At 43.6% G+C, this 11,691-nt stretch overlaps 2 non-coding genes across 2 annotated transcripts; both read right to left on the bottom strand.

Moving 5' to 3' along the window:
• Positions 1–10,473: 10,473 nt before the first annotated feature.
• LOC123809833 lies at positions 10,474–10,540 on the bottom strand. The gene has a single exon (XR_006784122.1). It is a non-coding gene; the product is annotated as a small nucleolar RNA SNORD109A (small nucleolar RNA).
• A 653-nt stretch (positions 10,541–11,193) lies between these two features.
• Positions 11,194–11,273, bottom strand: LOC123809869. The gene has a single exon (XR_006784155.1). It is a non-coding gene; the product is annotated as a small nucleolar RNA SNORD115 (small nucleolar RNA).
• Between the last annotated feature and the right edge of the window lie 418 nt (positions 11,274–11,691).

Here is an 11,691-nt window from a genome sequence, read left to right as displayed (position 1 = left end):
TTGCTGCGGCATTATTTACAGTAACCAAGGAATGGAAGCAGACTGAGTGTCCATACAGACAGAAGCGTAGAAAAGAGGCGGTGCGTGTGTACAATGGAATACTTCTCAGCCATAAAAATAAAATCTTGCCATTTTTGACAACATGGATGAACCTAGAGGGTATCATGCTAAATGAAGTCAAATGCAAATATCATGCGATTTCCCTTATATATGGAATCTAATAAAACAAAATAAAAAAAAAACAGAAACAACACAAACAAACTTGTAGACACAGACAACAAACTGATGACCGCCACATAGTGGAGGCGTTCAGGGTCTGGGTGAACAAGATGCAGGGATTAGGGTGTACAAATGGCCAGTTACAAATAGAGTCATGGGGACGTCAAGTACAGTGTAAGGAGTCAAGTCAGTAACGTTATAAAAACTGTATGGCACCAACTGTGTAAGACTTAACGGGGTGGTTGCTTTGTAAGTTGTGTAAATGCCTGATCACTGTGTTGTACACCTGAAAATAATATAATGTTCTATCTATCTCAACTGTGCTTCAAAAGTTAATTTAAAAAGTGTTAACCCAACCTTGCAGACCATGGATAAGCCCCATGTGTTTACAAAATATTCCTACATATGGTCCAACGTGCTTACTACAATTCTGATTGTGATTTTTTGAATTTATGCTCATAAGGGATATTGTATAGTTTTCTTTAAAATGTTTGGTCTCTTTCTCTGGTCAGAACATTGCTTCCCATTAGTATAAGCTGGAAAGCATTCCTTTCTTCTCCATTTTCTAGACAATTGTAGACTTACTGTTATTTTATTGTATCTGAAACTCTAAGGGCCTGGAGTTTCTTCGTGTGTAAGATTTTTAGCTATAAATTCAATTTACTCCATTAAAAAGTGTTCACGTAATTTAGTTCTTCACTGAATTCTGGTGGTTTATGTCCTAAAGAAAAATTTCCACTTGTCAAATTTATAAGCATAAATATGGGCATATATGCACAGAAAATTTTACAACTACTTCTTGCTACGATTAATAGCCACAAAATCTCAAGCGATGTCCCTTCTCCCACTTAAAGATATTGGAAGTGTGCCTTTGCTTTTTTCTTCCCTTACGCAGTCCAGCTCTGAGTTTACCAGTACTACCCGTTTACCAATTGAAAAGTTTTCATTTCTACTCATTTTTCCTGTTTATACATTTATTCATTTATAATTTCTTTATTTTGTTCATTATCTTTATTGTCCCCTTTTCTTTTTCTTAACTGGAGTCTTTATTTGCTTTTTTGAAGTTTCTTCAAGTGAGAATACAGTTGACCCTTGAACAACTTTAGGGTGAGGGACATCGGCCCCCAGCACAGTGGGGGCCCTGTGCACTACTTCTGACCCCCCCAAAAGTGGTACCCAGGTTACTCCACCACGAAGTTTGGACCACTAAAAGCCTACTGAGGTCCAAAAGCCTTACTGATAACATAAACTTTCTATGAACACATATTCTGCATAGCATGGATCTTATATTTGGAGGAGAGAGCAGGTTTTAAGGAAACTATTTAGAGCACAGTACTGCGTGCAGTGACACCATGCTCCTGTCATTTCTTTATTGTCGTAGGATACAAAACACGGTGTAAGTTACGTGTACAAGTAAACCTAGACATCACTACTGAAAGAATAATGTGGAAAACCTCCAATTTATTTGCAAGTATCATGATTGATCATACAGAAGTAGCAGTACGCTTGCTTTACAGTGGCCTGGTGACACAGACAGTCGCTCCCCGTGGCCTGGCCTGCACGCTGACACATTAACTATTATGCAATTCTTAGGGCCTGCAGCGTCAGGCGTGTTTCTAATACAGCGTCAGAGACACTGTTACAGTGGAACACCTACCTGTGGTAACAGGCTAACAATACCCACTCTCCCCAATTACAACAGAACTATAATTATTGGAAGGCAAAGCTGTAAACAGCGAGAAAACTCACTCATTGTTAATGTTCTACTGAACATCACTCACCTCATGCCTAGGTAAGCGGTCGCTCTGCTTGCACAGGAGGCTCACACACGGTGTTCCACATGGTGACTGCTTAGCGAATGACAGCGACACAACACGTCTCACACAGTTCTTGCCACAGCAGCTCTACTTCCACAGGTGTCGTGCACACACAACAGGTAAATTTGTTAACTATATGGCACGGTGATGATTTCCTCCTCGTTTCATGGATGTGGATCGTCATGAGGGTCGTTATTTCTCTTGTCTTCGCATCGGGGAGGCGGAGGCAGGGGAGAGGGAGGAGGGGCTGGCCTCGAGGGCTCAGTGGAGGAGGTAGGCGGGAGCCAAAGAGGCGGGGGAGGCAGGCACAGTCGGTGTAACTTCACAGAAAGACATTTAATTTCCATTTGACACTTTGCTCTTTCATGTCTCTAACAATGTTGCCATACAGTACCAATTCTTCTTCCACCATCTGCTGTTGGTGCAGTGCCCATTCCGTAGGAAAGGTCCACGTTCTCAAAGATCAGAAGCAGTCTCCACTAACTAGAGCCCCTCCAAGCCCATGCATGTCCTGGCAATATCCTTCCATGGCTCCCTCTTCCTCAAGCAGCCCTTATGTGGAAACTCTCATCACTATCAAATCATCATCTGTTAATTCCTCTGGTGCGGTACCCACTCGCTCTTGACTTTCTCTAAGATCCATGCCTCAAGACCCCTCACCCTCCACACTCTGCTTTTACCACGTCTATAATCTCTTTCACTGTATCTGTTTTCAATGGGCCCCTGAGGTTCCTGTGAAGTCACGCACAACATCTGGATGCAATTTATTCCGCAGGAACTATTTCAGGCGTCATGGCTTTCTCTAGAACAATGATGGCATCTTCCCTGGTGGCTGTTGTCCTTCCAGACCTGCGGGGCGTGTTCCCTTCCTGGGTTCTCAATCATGGTGTCACCAGTCCCTTCCACAGAGTGCTGTGCGAAATGAACCTCACGTGTCCTCAGAGACCCCAATCCAGAGGCTGATTGGACACATCATGTCTTAGGGTGAGGAGACCACATTCATGCTTTCGGCATCAAACTCAGGCAGTTCTGGGTGGCCAGGGGCCCTCTCCAATATCAAAAGAACTTCAAAAGGCAGTCCCTCCCAGGCAACATACTTCCAGACTTCGGGGACAAAGCATTGATGGAACCAGTCCAAAAAGAGAAAGCTCACTGTCCAAGTCCTCCTTCTTACACAACCCCAAAACAGGAAGCTGGTGGTGACCGCCCGTTTGAGGCTTGGGGGCGAGCAGCTTTTGAGACAAGGGCAGTCCTGATCACAAATCCACCTTCACTGGCACAGAACAGCAGAGTCGCCCATCCCTTCTCACCTCACACCCTGGTGCTCTCTCCTCTTCCTTGCTAACAACCTTCCTACTAACAACCATCCTTTCTGGCATTTTTCCACCTTCAAAATGGGGCGCTTCCACCTGCATATGCAAGCCATTCCAGGAGTTACCCTCTGTCCTCCAGTTTCCTCATGGTTTCCCAAGACTCATCTGCTTCCTGCCTCTCAGTCGTCAGAAGCTGCTTCTGTCATTTGCCATTTCTTTAAGCCAACGTCTTTCTCACATGATAAAACCGTCCTTCCCAGGCATTAACTCTTCCCATTTCAGATCCTTCTCCTCCCTTCTGCTGTAAGTTGCCATCCAAATACTTAACTTCTGGATCACAGTAGACAGAGTCTGTAGGTATGCCTTTCCCATAGCAATCCTGTATCCACACAAAAGCTGCACCTTCAAACCAAGATGAAAAGGTATTCTTCAAAACTGCCAGGTTTTCACGCCTGCCACACAGCTGCTGCAATCAATTCATCCCTTTCCTGTTCTTTTCCATAATCCTTACACTGGATCCAATTACTCTGAAATGCAGGATGACCTCCGCTGCACACTTCCATCTACAGCCAGAGCAAGAAACTCAAACATCTTCCCGTCGTGTCACGACCTTCCTTCTCACTGGGGGGCACTTCCAGCATCGCCAGCGGCACTTCCTACGGGTCCTGTGGTGTCATTCAAGGCTTACGGTATTGCACTGAACACAATGAAAAGAAATACACGAGAACCACAGAGATCACTGTTTGCTGTGACACACAGTTTCATAGAGAGACACACTCCTCACACAGAGTTGATGGGGATCACATAAAAGCACCAAAGGGAGCTGGGGCATCATGGCCCAGGCACGGCGGGCACGAGCGCAGCTGTGACTTAACACTGCGTCTCTGCACCAGTTTGTATTTCTCTTGACGGTGAATGGCACCGTGTACATGCTGTACATATCTGTTTGCGTAAGTTCTGATCAACTGTGATAATTTATAACATATTTATGTGTGTTTCATGATTGACTAGCATCTACACATATTCTATGCGTTAATGACACAAGTAACATTTAAGAGAAAATATTTCTAGGCTGCACAATTCAAGTTTTTTCAGATTGTCACAAATCTCCAGAAAATTTTGCATTGTATTTATTGAAAAACACCTACGTAAAAGGACATACAGGCTGTTCAAACCTGTGTTGTTCATGAGTCAACTGTGAAGTCATTGGTTTGAGAACTTTCTTCTTTCTAAAATAGACACTTTAGTGCTATGATTTTCCCCCTAAACACAGCTTTACCAGCATCCCATAAATGTTGATATGTTATGCATTCATCTTTATCAGTTCAAAATACTATTTTTCTTTTTATGGGAGAAAGATTTTTACTTATCCTTATGATTAGGTTATTCCTGCATTTAAAAGTCTTTTCTAATTGCATTTACTGGTAGTAACATTGGTTAATATTATCACACAGGTTTCAGGTGTACAACACATCATCTGGACACTGCACTGCGTGTTCACCACCCCAAGCCAAGTCTCCTTCCGTCACCCTCAGTCGCCCACCCCTGCCCTCTGGTCATCACCACACTGTTGTCTGAGTCCATGAGGTCTTTTTCTCTTAATCTTTCTTAACCTCTTCACCTTTTCTACCCAGGCCCACACTTTATTTTTATATCTTCCTTGATAATGAATCTGAGTGCTAATTTTGATTTCCAAGTGCTGAAGGGTTTTCCAGAGCCGAGTCTGTTATGATTTCTAATTTCATCCCAGTGAGGAGTTAATACTGTTTATAGCTCTCCCAGCATGTGAAGAACTTCAGAGATACAGGGAGCTGCAGTTCACTGTTCTGTGTTGTTACTATTTAAAAATAAAGAAATTGGCAGAAAGAATATGAACTGAAAGAACATGTAAATTAACAGTTCTAATGAAACAGCACAATTTGGCTCAACTGTCATTATGTAACATCTAAGCATTCTAGATTTCCTTATTGTTTCCCTCAATATTACTACTATCACTAATAACCCACTTTATAGTCACTGGACTATTTCTGTCACTGCGTCACCAGCCCCTGGGATGATGACCAGTGCTCAGGAGACAAAGCCCTTCAGCTCCGCTCACCGAGGCCACAGTGTGACGAGCCCCCGCATTTCTGCAGATCCCCATCTGGTTGTGGAGACGGCACTGAGTAGGATACAGCAGTGCTGATGTGCACACGCATCGTAATAGGACAAACACTGATGCAGGAGCTGATTTTCAAGACTCACCACTGACTGAGATGAAAGCAATCAACACCAAAAACACAACCACCAAAAAAACCCCAAGCCCCTCTGATATACACCTGCCCCAAGAAACTCCGCCTGTCCCATCACAAGCACTATTTTCTCCACATCAGAATCAAGTACCGCCACGTGCCCCCCTGCCAATGATGTCTCCGGTCTGTCTATTCACTACATCTGAACTTACGGTTCACTTCTTTAATTTTCTGTCTCTGTTAACATGAAAAAAACATGTGCTTTTTTTACTTCGCGAGAACAACCTATATTCCTATTTCACAAAAAAAAAACAGGAGCTAAACTCTCAATAAAGGTGTCCTATAGAACCTTTCCTGCCATGTGTTTCTTCCCCACCTCCTCTCAGATCGCCTTAGACAAACCCAGAACACATCACTAATTTACACTTGAGTCTCCATTCCACTATTCTCCCTTTGCCAACCTCTGATGATCCCTTTTTGTGAGCAAGTGATGAGTCTGCTGCATACTGGGGCAGGCCGGGGGAAAACGACCCTGGATTTCCCTCCACACAGATGGCATACTCTGAACACACGGACCTAAACTAACCAGGAAGTGCTGTGAGCACAAAGAATCAAACCTGCCACATTTACCGGGAATGCCTGACCTGTGGGTGCACTACAGAGCTGGGTCAGTCACATCTGACGTGGAAAAGTGAGTCAGCATGACCGCAACTGAATATACACAAAGCACACTGACCACCAGACACTCTTGTTTCTCTGTGTTAAGTTCACACACACACACACACACGGAATCTCTCATCTGAATATGCCATAAAATGTTTAAGGGTGGCTGGCACAAAACTGGAGTGTGTGTCTCAGTAGTGATCAGTTCCTCTAACAGAAAAGGGGGCCACAATCCATTTTGTGCCACCTTCTCTGCAGCTGAGGAAACATTAGGCTACATTAAAATCACCTGGGCCTTGTGTTTGTAACTCCCTACAACTTGGAGCATAATGTGTAGCTTTGTATTTATTTTCTTCTTTGCTTTTGGACATGGACTGCCAACTCCCAGAATCAAGAAATAAAATGAAAAAACCCATGCACCAAGTAGATATGCGCTTAAATTGCCTGAAAGAAGCATGCACAACACCAGAATTTTAAAGGCTCCTACTGTGGAAGACACTCTCATTAGTATTTTATGTCACCACCCTTTTTATCCATCTAACCAATTCTGCCCCTCACCACGGTCATCAGGATATAAGGTAATGTTATAAAGACAAAGGGAAACTTGTATCATTTATCCAGACAATGGCTTTCTCAGAGCATCTGACTCTTAGCACACACGTCTTGTTTTTCAATGGTTGCATCACTTATGTGCTTAGAAATGAAGCGTTTTCCTGTGGTGCGGCTGGTGCTACACAGGGCTGTGTCATCTGATTTACTGAAAATGTCTGTATTCAAGAGGACGCTGTTGACCTATGCTGAAGACATCGGCCATTAGTACCCCAAGGTAGTCATTATCCACTACTCCTAGACATCTGTAAGCTAATGTCTGGGATAGTTTCATGGGGATATTTTTAACCTTTCAATTGCAATGTAACACATGTGTAGAAAACGCCCTGCACTAAAATTTAGAGCCCAATCCATTTGTACCATACAAACACATCAACTTATTAACACACAGATCAATATGCAAATGTTACAAGCTTCCAAAACCACCCACTTGTCTTGTTTCCATGAGCATCTCTCATGTGACTTTGTTACCGATGAAGATCACAGGTTAGTGACTTTAGAACAGACATGGCCGAGGCAATTTCAACATGGAATTGACTGGCAGGTCTGGAACCCTGTGTCTACCACAATGTAATTACATCCTAACGTAGCCATTACTGCAAATGACCTATATGCCAAATTTGACCAAACCCTGGGTCACTACATGGACACAAGATTATTCCAAAGTAATAACATCACTCAAAGTCTGTTTTCTCTTAATATCGAACTATTCAAAATCAGTAATAAAAACCAGCAGAAGCCTGTTTGTAAATTAAGCGATGCCTTTTTAAATAATCCACAATTCAACATAGAACATACTTGATTAATAACTTATACTTACAAAAGGAAAGAAAAGCTGCAAAATGCCAAACTTCAGCTAAAGAAGCTGAAAAGTCCCTACAGGTAAATTTACAGTAAAAAGTAACAACTGGAAAAGGTGCCAAATGCATATATTACACACTTTCCAATAATGTAAATAATGAAAAACAAAATCCAATTCCAGAGAAGTACAAGAAGAAACTTTATGAGGTTATTAACAGAAATCAGCAAAATAATAGATGTGAATACAAACGTTAAAAAACAACAAAAGTTAATTGAAATAATTAATATGACTGAAACCCTCCACATCAGACTGAGAGATAACACAAAATATTAACATATGAAAGACACGATGGGCAGTGTTTGCAAAGCAGCTGAAGTAGACCCCAGAGGAAGGCTCTCAACCTGGCCACTCCACCATGTCTGCACCCATGCTACTGCAGGCGATGACACGGCCGCCCACCCAGGGTGTGTTACGTGTGCTTCCATAGGCTGTTACACTCGGCGAATTGAGACAGTGGCCCAACTACATGACTCCCTGAGTCTACGAATGATAATATGCAAACATGGGCTTGTGAAAATATGCTTTTTAAGTAAAAAATGCCTCACTGTTCCCAGCAACCATCAGCCTGCCCAAAGTTTTCTGAATGACCCAAGCTCCAGAGTATATTTCAATATTTGACAGAGTAAAATTTTGTCTTGGATCTGTGACTTTTTAAAAGTTGTGACCGAATTCTTTAAAATTACCTTCTATGGTTGTAGAGAATAAATGGAATTAACAGTGTATAATAAATTCACACAAAAATAAATTCGAACTATGCAGATTTTATGAAAGAACTTCTCCAAGAAAAAGTTTACCAACCCTAAGGGCACTGATCGCTGATGCCGACAGACCCCTGCCCCCAACAGCATCCGCCATTTGTGCACGGGCCCCTCCAGCATGCTTCAAGTTTTACTCACAAACACTGACATGGTATTTCTGGCTCCCACCAAGTGATACCTCCAACACATCCCTTTCTATACACTGTTTACAGCCACAAACAGTACAGACATTTGAAGAATTTTGTGTTTCAAATAAACATTGCAACTACACTCCCTAAGCAGTTGCCCTGTGTTCTATTCTTTTGTCATTGTGCTCGAGTTCTGATCACACCGCATCTTCAACAGCACTAGAGGGTGTCAATCCTTGTTACGTGTTCTAATGGAAGTTTACTGGGGTGCCACTGGTCAGTAAGATTATACCGGGTTCCAGTGCACAATTCCATGACATGCCATCTCTGTGTCACTGCATCGTGTGCCCACTGCGCACTCCAAGCATCTTCCATCACCGCAGGTGTGACCCCCTTCACTCTTGACCATCCCACCCCCTTCGCTCCAGTCACCGCCACTCTCTAGTCTGTGTCAATGAGCTCTCCACAGAACTGTCAATGAGACTAAAGGCAACCAACCCAATGGGAGAACACATTTCCAAATGAAAGCTCTGATGAGGGCTTACTATCCAAACTACCTGAAGAACCCATCCAACTCACCACCCAAACCCTCCAACAACTCACAATTCAATTAAAAACAGGCAGAAAACCTGAAAAGACGTCTCTCTCCAGAAGCCATACAAACATCCAACATATATACCAAGAGATGCTCAATTTCACGAGGGACACGCAAATCCAAACCACAAATGAGATGCCACCTCCCACCTGTTAGAATGGCTGTTACCAACCAGACAAGTACTAGCAAGTGGTGGAGACGTTGTGGAGAGAAAGAACCCCGTTCACTGCTGGTGGGAAGGCGGATTGGGGCAGCCAACACAGAACACAGCCTGGAGGGTCCTCAAAAAATAAAGAATACAGTTACCGTTATGACTCAGCATCCCCTCTTCTGGGCATCTACCTGAAAAATTTGAAAACACTTAGTCACAAAAATACATGCACCCTATGTTCATTGCACCATTATTCACAATGGCCAAAACATGGAGACAACCACAGTGACCTTGGACAGAGGACTGGATGAAGCAGATGTGAAAAGTACTCAGCCACGAGAAAAGATGAGATACTACCATTTGCAACAACATGGATGGACTCGAGAATATCATGCTGAGCAAAATCAGTTAGAAAAAGCCAATTACCATATGCTGTGACTCACACAAGATATAGATTGACAGCAACAAAGGAACGAACATGGAAATCAAACACGCATCTTTTCCCAGACATAAGATATGTCACATATCACATCATACAGAAACCACATGACTTACCACGCTGCCAGAGTGAGAAGTGATCACAGCACGTTGATCTTCAATCAGAGGTGACACAAATATAAGGGCGCCATGGCGTCTCTGCTCATCGGGCTGAACAATTACACGGAGGTGAAACCTCTCATAATATTTCAGCACACTTGCTTTTCCCAATTTTGAATCAAGTTAATAACATTAAATTGCTGAACATTCTCTCAATTCCTACATTTTCCCATCAAAGCAAAAGGAGTTATATTCTAAGACCACAAAGAACTGAAATTGATACTGCTGTCATCATTTGATACAGGCAGGCAGTATTCCCTTGTTGTTTACTTCATCACACTTCCTTGTACCCTGCTCAATTCAGTAATTTCAACCACGATTCCAGAAGGTATTCCCTGTAAACACGTATCTCTCCTGCAACTCTCCGTTCCCAGGGAACTACCTGCAGCCAGTCCTGGGTCACTGCGCACACCTGGTGGCACACATGGCCTCACCAGCTGGGACACTACAGTTGACGCTGACACGGAAAGGTCCTCAAGCAGAGCCAGGCTCTGAGAGTCTCACTGGTCCTGGTTGAGTGCCACTCATCTGGACCTCAGAATGACGTGTGGAACAAGTCCCTCAGCATCCTTAGACAACTGTGCTCTTCCCTGACCCAGACAGGAAGCAAATCCCTAGACACCATGGGCATGGCCGTTTTCACACAGAGCTTTCTGAAATTCCAACACTAACTGTGACACTCATCACCCACCCAGTAAATAAGGTCGCGGGCGGCAGGCTGAGGTACATACAACTGACACGACACTGGCTCAGCAGCCCATCAGAAAAAATCAGCCCATTTATTCTCTAACCTATTGCAGAAAGAAGGCAATCTTTGAATTTTACAGTCCCAGTCCCTAACACTGACAACCAAAATACTTATTTTCCATCAGTGCAGACATTTTAGGCACCTGAAAAATATCAAAGTCTGAAACCCAGTCTCCCACGTATTTTCGTATCATCACTGGTCACCCTCCAAGACACGACACCCACCCACTCACCTTCAACACAGAGGCCACAGCCACCACCTTGCCCACGGGCTCCCTGTAAGACACAATGGGAGAAACAAAGAGTTGGAAAGACTGGCTTCTGATACGGCTTTCCATGCCAAATGAGGGGGGCACCATCAAAGCCAATGACCATGAGCGTATGTCCATTAAAACATGGAATCGATGGGGTGGAAACATGTGGCTTTTACTCAGAAAACTGCCCACTTCCCTGGAGGGAAATCACACTCCCCACCATGGTGTCACAAGATTGTTACCTACTCTGGGCCTCAGCGTGAACATAATGAGCATGATTTTAAAGTCATCCTCTCCTTCAGAATGAAGTGAGTTCTCATCATTGACCCAACGGAGGCACAAGCAGGCACCTGTACAGCTGCACGTGCGCTCACTCACCAGAGATGTGTCCTGGACCAGATGACAGCAAGGAGGGCAGGGATCTGCACATTTCCAGTTCTAGAAGAAGCTCTAACAGAGAGCACCTGGGAGATAGAGGTCAAATGAAAGTCTCTTTTGAGTGAGGTCAGTCACTCAAAACAAGTTAAGAGATTTTCACTACAAAGCACAGGGCAGTGGTCACGAAAGATGAAGACAACGCACACTCCTCATCCACGGCAATGGCTCAGACACAAACACTGGGCGAGGGTATTGTTCAGGGTAAACCACACACAGACATCACAAGGCACATACGATTCTTTCCAGGGTAACAGGAAAGGGCACACCTTGCGTATTGGTAACTTGCTATCATTTAGGCAAATCCCACCC

Source organism: Phyllostomus hastatus, unplaced genomic scaffold, assembly GCF_019186645.2.
Source record: "Phyllostomus hastatus isolate PE091 unplaced genomic scaffold, TTU_PhHast_1.1 phas_scaffold_555, whole genome shotgun sequence".
NCBI lineage: Eukaryota > Metazoa > Chordata > Mammalia > Chiroptera > Phyllostomidae > Phyllostomus > Phyllostomus hastatus.
The sequence above is the reverse complement of the archived record's forward strand: the minus strand, read 5'-3'. Positions and strand labels throughout refer to the sequence as shown.